Source organism: Mytilus galloprovincialis, chromosome 9 (genome assembly GCF_965363235.1).
Source record: "Mytilus galloprovincialis chromosome 9, xbMytGall1.hap1.1, whole genome shotgun sequence".
NCBI lineage: Eukaryota > Metazoa > Mollusca > Bivalvia > Mytilida > Mytilidae > Mytilus > Mytilus galloprovincialis.
The window spans coordinates 47085131-47095227 of NC_134846.1; positions in this window are offsets into that span (position 1 = coordinate 47085131).

Consider the following 10097-nt stretch of genomic DNA (forward strand, 5'->3'; position numbering starts at 1 on the left):
ACCGTGATCAAAAGCATATCACAAGTAACTGTTTGTTTGATATTTACACACATCTTAAAAGAAGCAGCTTGTGTTTGGTTTCATTTGGTTATTTTGTATCATGTCAGGATCATAATAATTGGGAATTAAAATTTATTTGGAAAAACATCTTATCTTAATTGTATCTGGATGACAAGTAAAGGTGGAAGTTGTTTCTGTGGTCCAGGGTATGACACATGCGGATGCTTAAATTATATTTATTTATATTTAATTATATTCATTTATATTTAATTATATTTCCATCACTTGGCGTCTATCATCATCATGGGCTTGGCAGTAGTAGTGTATCATCAGCAGAACTTAGGAATACTTAACAGGGTTGTCTTTTTTAAAACTTTTTTGTCCAAACTTTAAAGGTGCTGAATAGGTTCATATTTGTATGAAGATGCCAAATGGTCTTTTTGACTAGTTACCCCATTTTTGTCGAGCCTGCAACTTTTGTTGCAGAAAGCTCGACATAGGGATAGTGATCAGGCGGCGGCGGCGGCGGCGGTGTTAGCTCACTTCTTAAAAGCTTTATATTTTAGAGGGTGGCAGAGCTGGATGCTTCATACTTTGTATATAGATGCCTCATGTTACGAAGTTTCCGTCAGTCACATGTCCAATGTCCTTGACCTCATTTTCATGGTTCAGTGACCACTTGAAAAAAAAGTTCAGATTTTTTGTAATGTTGAATTCTCTCTTTATTATAAGTAATAGGATAACTATATTTGATATGTGCGTACCTTGAAAGGTCCTCATGTCTGTCAGACAGTTTTCACTTGACCTCGACCTCATTTCATGGATCAGTGAACAAGGTTAAGTTTTGGTGGTCAAGTCCATATCTCAGATACTACAAGCAATAGGGCTAGTATATTCGGTTTATGGAAGGACTGTAAGGTGTACATGTCCAACTGGCAGGTGTCATCTGACCTTGACCTCATTTTCATGGTTCAGTGGTTATAGTTAAATTTTTGTGTTTTGGTCTGTTTTTCTCATACTATATGCAATAGGTCTACTATATTTGTTATATGGAATGATTGTAAGGTGTACCTATCTAGCGGGCAGATGTCATGTGACCTTGACCTCATTTTCACGGTTCAGTGGTCAAAGTTAAGATTTTGAGTTTTGGTCTTTTTATCTAATACTATATGCCATAGGTCATCTATATTTGGTGTATGGAAAAATTTTATGATCTTTATGTCAGTCGCGCAGGTTTTATTTGACCGTGACCTCATTTTCACGGTTCATTGCACAGTGTTAAGTTTTTGTGTTTTGGTCTATTTTTCTAAAACTATAAGTAATAGGTCAACTATATATGTTGTATAGAAGCATTGTTAGCTGTACATGTCTGCCTGGCATGGTTCATCTGACCTTGACCTCATTTTCAAGGTTCATTGGTCTTTGTTTAGTTATCTTGGTTAATGTTAAGTTTATGTGACAGTTGTATTAAAGCTTAGCTTTATACTTAGGACTATCAACATAATATCAATGATTAGTATAGAAGGCGAGACATTTCAGCGTGTGCACTCTTGTTATGTGTAATATGGACAACTATATTTGGTACAAATGTATATGGATTCATTGCTAGGTATACATATAAAAAAGAAGTGGTGCAATTCCTAATGAGACAACTCTTCACAAGAGACCAAATGACACAGACATTTACAACTAAGGATCGAGTCTTTTATACAATAACATCAGTGGTCTTGTATTAGTGTGTTCGCCTCAAGTTGGAACTTTGGCATGTTAAAACCTAAACGACTCAAAAATTGGTATTTTCTGCTGCTCTTCTTGTGGGTTGCACAAAGCAGGGTTAATATTTATGTACCTGTCCAGAATATGCATTTAATTGCCACAGGACTTTTAACAGCTGTCCATCATTACCATCATGAGAGATCGCCTAGCCTTACAAAGTCATGGTTCAGTGATTAATGTTCAGTTTTGGGATTAGGTATTTGTTTCTCTGAAACTAAGTAATTCATTATGTTTATTCAATGAATAGAATAATTGTAATAAAATTAACCGTACCAATTTTCTTGCACCAGATGCGCATTTCGACAATACATGTCTCTTCAGTGATGCTCGTGGCCAAAATATTTGAAATCCAAAGCTTATATAAAAGATGAAGAGCTATAATCCAAAAGGTCCAAAAAGTATAGCCAAATCCGTGAAAGGAATCAGAGCTTTGCATGAGGGAGATACATTCCTTAATTTATAATAATTTCTACCATTTTGTAACAGCAAATTTTAATAACACAAAAAAATCTGTATTTGCATGCTAGTACCGAAGTACTGGCTACTGGGCTGGAGATACCCTCAGGGACTAATAGTCCACCAGCAGAGGCATCGACCCAGTGGTAGTAATAAAATTAACGGTACCAATTTTCTTGCACCAGATGCGCATTTCGACAATACATTTCTCTTCAGTGATGCTCGTGGCCAAAATATTTGAAATCCAAAGCTTATATAAAAGATGAAGAGCTATAATCCAAAAGGTCCAAAAAGTATAGCCAAATCCGTGAAAGGAATCAGAGCTTTGTAAGGTTCACACGTCGGTCTAACAAGGTTCATCTGACCTTGACCTTATTTTCATGGATATTTTAGTCCATAGTTTTTTTTTGTCGAGCCTGTGACTTTTGTCACAGAATGCTCGACATAGGGATAGTGATCCGGTGGCGGCAGCGGTGTTAGCTAACTTCTTAAAAGCTTTATATTTTAGAAGGTTGAAGACCTGGATGCTTCATACTTTGTATATATATAGATGCCTCATGTTACGAAGTTTCCGTCAGTCACATGTCCAATGTCCTTGACCTCATTTCCATGGTTCAGTGACTACTTGAAAAAAAAAGTTAAGATTTTTTGTAATGTTAAATTCTCTCTTATTATTAGTAATAGGATAACTATATTTGGTACGGGTGTACCTTGCAAGGTCCTCATGCCCGTCAGACAGTTTTCACTTGACCTCGACCTGATTTCATGGATCAGTGAACAAGGTTAAGTTTTGGTGGTCAAGTCCATATCTTAGATACTATAAGCAATAGGTCTTGTATATTCGGTATATGGAAGGACTGGCAGGTGTCATCTGACCTTGACCTCATTTTCATGGTTCAGTGGTTATAGTTAAGTTTTTGTGTTTTGGTCTGTTTTACTTATATTATATGCAATAGGTCTACTATATTTCTTGTATGGAATGATTGTAAGGTGTACATGTCGCGTGCCGGTGTCATCTGACCTTGACCTCATTTTCATGGTTCAGTGGTCAAAGTTAAGTTTTTGTGTTTTGGTCCTTTTTTCTAATACTATATGCAATAGGTCAACTATATTTGATGTATGGAAATATTTTATGATCTATATGTCAGTCACATAGGTTTTATTTGACCTTGACCTAATTTTCACGGTTCATTGCTCAGTGTTTAGTTTTTGTGTTTTGGTGTGTTTTTCTTAATCTATAAGCAATAAGTCAATTATATTTGTTGTATGAAAGAATTGTTAGCTGTACATGTCTGCCTGGCATGGTTCATCTGACCTTGACCTCATTTTCATGGTTCATTGGTCAATGTTCAATTTTCTTGGTTAATGTTAAGTTTATATGACGGTTGTAATAAAGCTTTATATTTAGGACTATCAACATACTATCAATGATTGGTAAAGAAGGCGAGACATTTCAGCGTGTGCACTCTTGTTTTTATTAGGATTATTTCTTAGAAGTAAAAAAGACTTATAAAAGATATTCAAAAATAGGTTAACTGTATTTGGTATACAGAATGATTGAAAGGTTAACGTGTTTGTCTGATGAGGTACATCTGACCTTGACCTTATTTTCATGTTTTTTGGTCTGCATTGACTTTTCATGACACGGTTCCAACTAATGTGAGTGTATCAGATTATTGTAAGGTGGTTTATCTAAAATTTCCGTTATTTTCATAGGTCATTACAATGGATAATGTTGCCTGTTTTAAACCCTATTTCTTTTTAAAGACTTTCAACACAGATTTCAAATATAAGATAGATGCCAAGTGATCAAGAAGAGCTCGCTTGGCCCTTATGGCCTTGTGAGATAAAAAGTACAGATCAGAGAGTACTCACAGTTTAAGTGACAAAACAATAAAAAAAAATATGTACCTAAGACTAAAATATCAATCGGTACACATTCAACATCCAAAGAATTAAGTATAAAGACACCATTACCAGTCTGAGAAAAACATGACCTTGTTGCACAGCCAAAATATAGGTATCTACAGATTGTAGTCCCCTGAAAGAACATATGTGTTATATTTTGTATGGTTTTAATTTACTAATAACAAAATCAATACTTATACCAACAAAATCATTATCCAAAGATTTAACAACTGTGTTGAATAGGTAAACCTTTTAGATTTTTTTTATTCAAATTGTTTCTAAATTTCCAGGCTTGATTAACAACATCAATGTAAAATTCAGGATGTTCTATTTCATTTGAAATAAGTTTTCTACAGGACCAGTAAAACTTGCACACCAAATATTTGTATTTATGAGTTAACTGCAATTTTAGTCATGTTGACATATTTGTAATTCTTATCCTGATCAATTTCCTTTTTAGAAGAATTTTCTTCAGAAATAGCTGTTTTTATGATTTCTGGACTGTGCGTCCGTTAGTTCGTTCATCCGACGGACTGTCCCACTTTAGGATTAAGTTTTTGGTCAAGGTAGTGTTTGATGAAGTTGAAGTCCAATCAACTTGAAACTTATTACCACGATAGTGCAAGTGGGGCATCCGTGTACTATGGACACAGTCTTGTTTTGCCATTTCTTTGGTTTTTGTTCACTTATAATTTTGATATTGATGGCAAAGAATAAACAAGTAAAACTATGAGCTACTACTCACTCAGTCTGATGATACCCCTGCTGTGACTGCATTATATCAATAGTATAAAAAGATGTAATTGTTTGGTAAACATCGACACGAAAGAACAATTGATAAAAAGGTATCCTTTATTTATATAAGAAAATTAAAGGGGCACTAGCTGTCAAATTCATGGTCACCGATTTGACTCAGATCTCATATTTGATTTTATAACAATGTAAAACATTTATCCAAACTATCAAAAGTCTAAAATAAACAGTAATTTGACAAAATTTAACCTTTTTGGCTGCAATAAGCGAATTGTTATTTCACTATTTCACTTTCATTATTGATTGAACAGAAAAAAATCAAACTTTAGATTTTTTATATATCTCGTAGCTAGTGCCCCTTTAACACAAAATTTGATTTTTGAAGGCTATATAAGAAAACTAATATTTACATTTAGAAATTAATAACAAAGCTATAAGAATTAGTGGCCATGATTTATATAGACTAAGGAAGACAACCTATAATTCCTAGAGAGCAGATAGTTTGCCCAAAACGTACAAGAAGATAAAATAAATGTGTTATTGAATTGTGAATTATTTAAGGAACTGAGAAACAAATCGTTTTGATAATTAGGAAATAAAACGTTTCTGTACACCAATACATGCTCTATGTTTCAACTTCATCTGCAATATATAATACCTGAGGATAGTATAACATCAGTTTGTAACTTATTCATATTGGTAAATACTACAGACACTTTTCTCTGAAAAAATCAAGGTATATAAAATAAAATCAGAGACAAGACGCCTATCACGGGTGTCATTCGGTTTAACGTGAGAATTGATCGTGAAAGAATATCTAAAGGTGGTCAAGTATTGCGAGACGATCGTGAAAGCTCTGGTACCGGATCGTGAAATTTTTTTAATGTAAATTCTAGTTCAAAAATTTGTGAAAAAATCGCTTACGGTGGTATGGGAGTCTAAAATAAAAATGATAGAATTTGTTCATACTTGTTCAAAACGTTGTATCTATTGATACATGTTGAAAAATGTAATATAAATGATAGGTCACCGCGCATTTTCTCAAGCTACAGGACGGGACAAAATGACACATTTTGTATGGATTATACAGGAAAAAACACCATTTTGTGATTAGAAACTAAACAAAATGATAGAATTGTTAAATACTTCAGGAAAAGATAGCTTTCAGACACTGCTTTCAGAATATCAAAAGAAAAGATAGGGTCACCGTACGTTTTTTCCGGCTAAAATACAAAATAGGAAAATTCCATACAGAATCCTTCAGAAAATGCACTTTTTTTAGAGTTACCTCCCCTTAAAATGCCAATTTAAAAAAAAAAAAAAAAAAAAAAACAACCCAAAATAATTAACATTTGCAAAAATATCAATATTTAGAAGTTATATTCTTATTAATTGATACTTTTAAATGAAAATGTACATTAAACATCTGCATTCCTGCATCAAATTTTGCTAACTTGATGGGAAATCTGGACCTTTGATTCTCTGTTTTTTACAATCCAAGATGGAGGAAGACACCCATACCACCTTAATTTTCAAAACGCGGAACAAATCCGAAAAAAAAATTATGTCTGTCAAAATGGCTCAACTTCCTCAACCTAACTGTGCAATAAGATAAAGAAAATATGGAGTACTTTATGAAAAAACACAAAAGGCATGTCTATGAAATTAATTTAAAAAAAAACACGCCGCTTTTTGTGCCTATAATGGTCATATTTAAATTATATATCATGATATATTTGAAATTTTATCTTTGGTGCATCTGATAGTACAGTAAAATAAAAGTATGCTCTTCCCTTAAAAGTGTTAATCTGTTAATGAAAACCTTGAGTTTTGTTGAATTTTCATCAAACTTGATCGTGAAAGATCAGGCAACGTATCATGTTGATCGTGAAAGATAATACGTGACCAGACTTAGTTCTAGTGATCAGAAATCAATATTTCTTTTACCATTTGATATACCTACAACTGGTTGAAGCCTGTAACTATTTTGATAAGAATGAACATTAAAGCTATTATAATTTTTTTTATAATTCAACACTTTACTTCGAAAGTTAAAAAAAAGAAATAAAAACGTGTCTAAATCAGTGTGAAAAATTCAGTTCTCAGAATCGGTTCGTGTTGCTTAGTCTTTAGGTTTCTATGTTTTGTCTTCTGTACTTATAGTATAACTAATCGCCGTATTTGAATATCAAAAATAAGACAACGCGTGACCGAACGACGCATGGATTAAACGAGTGCGGCGTTCGGTCACAAGTTGTCTTATTTTTGATATTCAAATTTGTTTTGATCCGACGTTATCGACGTCTTGACAACGCCTATTGTTGTATGACGTCAGAGAGTGAAATAACAACGTTTATATCACATGTGAAATTATCGGTTTTTATCTAACTGGGAAATCAATGTAATTCATCGCAACCAATGTAATAATTATAGTATAACTAATCGCCGTATTTGAATATCAAAAATAAGACAACGCGTGACCGAACGACGCATGGATTAAACGAGTGCGCAGCACGAGTTTAATCCATAGCGGCGTTCGGTCACAAGTTGTCTTATTTTTGATATTCAAATACGGCGATTAGTTATTCTTTTTATTACATTGGCAAATGGCTTTTTTTTTATGAAATTAATGTAGAAAATGTAAGGAACTATATCTTTTTCCTACGCATTGACAATTTGTTTTGATCCGACGTTATCGACGTCTTGACAACGCCTATTGTTGTATGACGTCAGAGAGTGAAATAACCACGTTCATTTCACATGTGAAATTATCGATTTTTATCTAACTGGGAAATCAATGTAATTCATTGCAACCAATGTAATAATATTATTTGCCTGTTTGTCTGTTTATTTTTAGCCATGTCGTTGTCGGTTTATTTTCTATCTATGAGTTCGTCCCTCTTTTACTATCATTCAATATTTCAAATACAATTGACGTCATATATGAAACATGCAGACAGACATGTACACCATACACCAAATACCGTGGCGCTATAGCATACAGGTACAATGTATATAAGCAAAAATCCAGACAACATAAAACGAACATTGCCAAATGATGCATGATAATGAGGTCAATGTTATTTGAAACCTTGCAGATGTAGAAAATGTACACCTCACAATAATAACAACAGATAGTTATCATGAAGCTTAACAAATTCGCGATACGGACTTGACCACAAAACTAAATCTTCATCCATGAAATGAGGCAAAGTCGAGGTCAGGTAAAAATATTAATACTTTGAAATGCTTAAATGTATTGAGGATCTTGGCCAGTCTAGTTTTTCTCAATACCAATACCAAATGTTAATTATCATATAATTAAAGAATAATTTTAACGTCTTCGTAGCATCAGACCTTTCACGATCCTTTTAACGATCTTCAAAAAAGCGGTACATGATCTTTCACGATCCGAAAAATCGTTGAGTAAATATTTCTTTTTTTACCAAGTTTCAGATTATGTTTATACAAAATAACTATGAGAACCATTTAATTCATTCAAATAGAATACCCTTATTCGGATAAAAGTAGTTTATTTTATTCGAATTTTGGAAAAAATCATGTTTGTTTACATTTTTGATGCCATTGAAATGTCGAGAAGCAATCTGCCTTTTGTTGTTTTGTGAAAACTATGTACTTCTAAAACTGGATTTTCTCACATATCTACTGATCATACTTTTGAACCATTTTGACAGACAGTTTTATTTTGTTGTTTTGTCTGTTTAATTAATTAAATTGCATTATTTTATAACCTTTCATATGTCTTCTCGATTAAATTTCTTTCACGATCCGTTACCAAAGCTTTCACGATCGTCTCGCAATACTTGACCACCGTTATATATTCTTTCACGATCATTTCTCGTTAAACCGAATGACATCCGTGCCTATGGTGTATACACAATTGTTAACTTTTAATTGAAATCATGTAATGCATTTTGAAATAAAAACACGATGTTATCTGGCCTTGACCTCATATGCACGGTTCATTGGTCAGTGTTTAGTGTTTGTGCAAAGTCATTTGCCGTATATTTCATTGCAGTAAAACATTTCTGAGTTATAAACAATCATCTTCATTCTTGAGTTTTTCAAAGTTCCATTAAAATTTGTGTGCTTCTATATAATTATTTGGAACTTGAGATTACATTGTTACTAAAGCTTGTACACAGGAAAAAAGGGGTGAGCATTTGATTGGTTAACTTCTATATAGTGATGAAAGTTTTCTTGCAATGAACGGTTATATATGTGAAATTATGTCTATTGTACTGTACAGAACAAAACTTTACTCATGCTTAGTATATCTTCATTTAAAACAAAGCTTCATAAATTCTGCATAAACTTGTTTGAAAAGTGCAAACTTAACAAAGTTCGGGGGGGGGGGGGCAGATTTTTTATTTTCTGAAATGTTGAAGCAAGATTTTTCATTTTCATTAAAACTAGGGACTGATTTATGTTTGAAAACACTATTAATTCATTATTTATTCTTAAATAAAATAATTAATACATGTGTAGACAAGTCATTATCACCATTTAATCAACATTAATCATCAACCTCTGCGGAAATAAATCTTCTGAATTCCATACTGTATGGCATACATACACGGTATTAAGTTTGGCTGTAACTAGCCTCTTTTAAAAGTATTTTGAAACATTTTTATGCCGAGCGGAGCCAGCCGAAAAAATAACGAAGGGTTTGGGAGCCGATGAAGGCCCCAAGGAGTTTTAGAACAAATGATGCAAAATCGTGCTTTCTATGCCTCTCCCAGACCCTTTTTGTCGAGCTTTCGACTTTAGTCGAAAAAGCGAGACTAAGCGATCCTACATTCCGTCGTCGTCGTCGGCGGCGTCCACAAATATTCACTCTGTGGTTAAAGTTTTTGAAATTTTAATAACTTTCATAAACTAAACTGAATTTCTGCCAAACATGGACAGAAGCTTGTTTATGATCATAAGAAAGTATCCAGAAGTAAATTTTGTAAAAATAAAACTCCATTTTTTCCGTATTTTACTTATAAATGTACTTAGTTTTTTCTGCGAGGAAACATAACATTCACTCTGTGGTTAAAGTTTTTAAAATTTTAATAACTTTCATAAACTATCCTTGATTTGTACCAAACTTGGACAGAAGCTTGTTTATGATCATAAGAATAAGTATCAAGAAGAAAATTTTGTAAAAATAAATTTCCACTTTTCCGTATTTTGATATA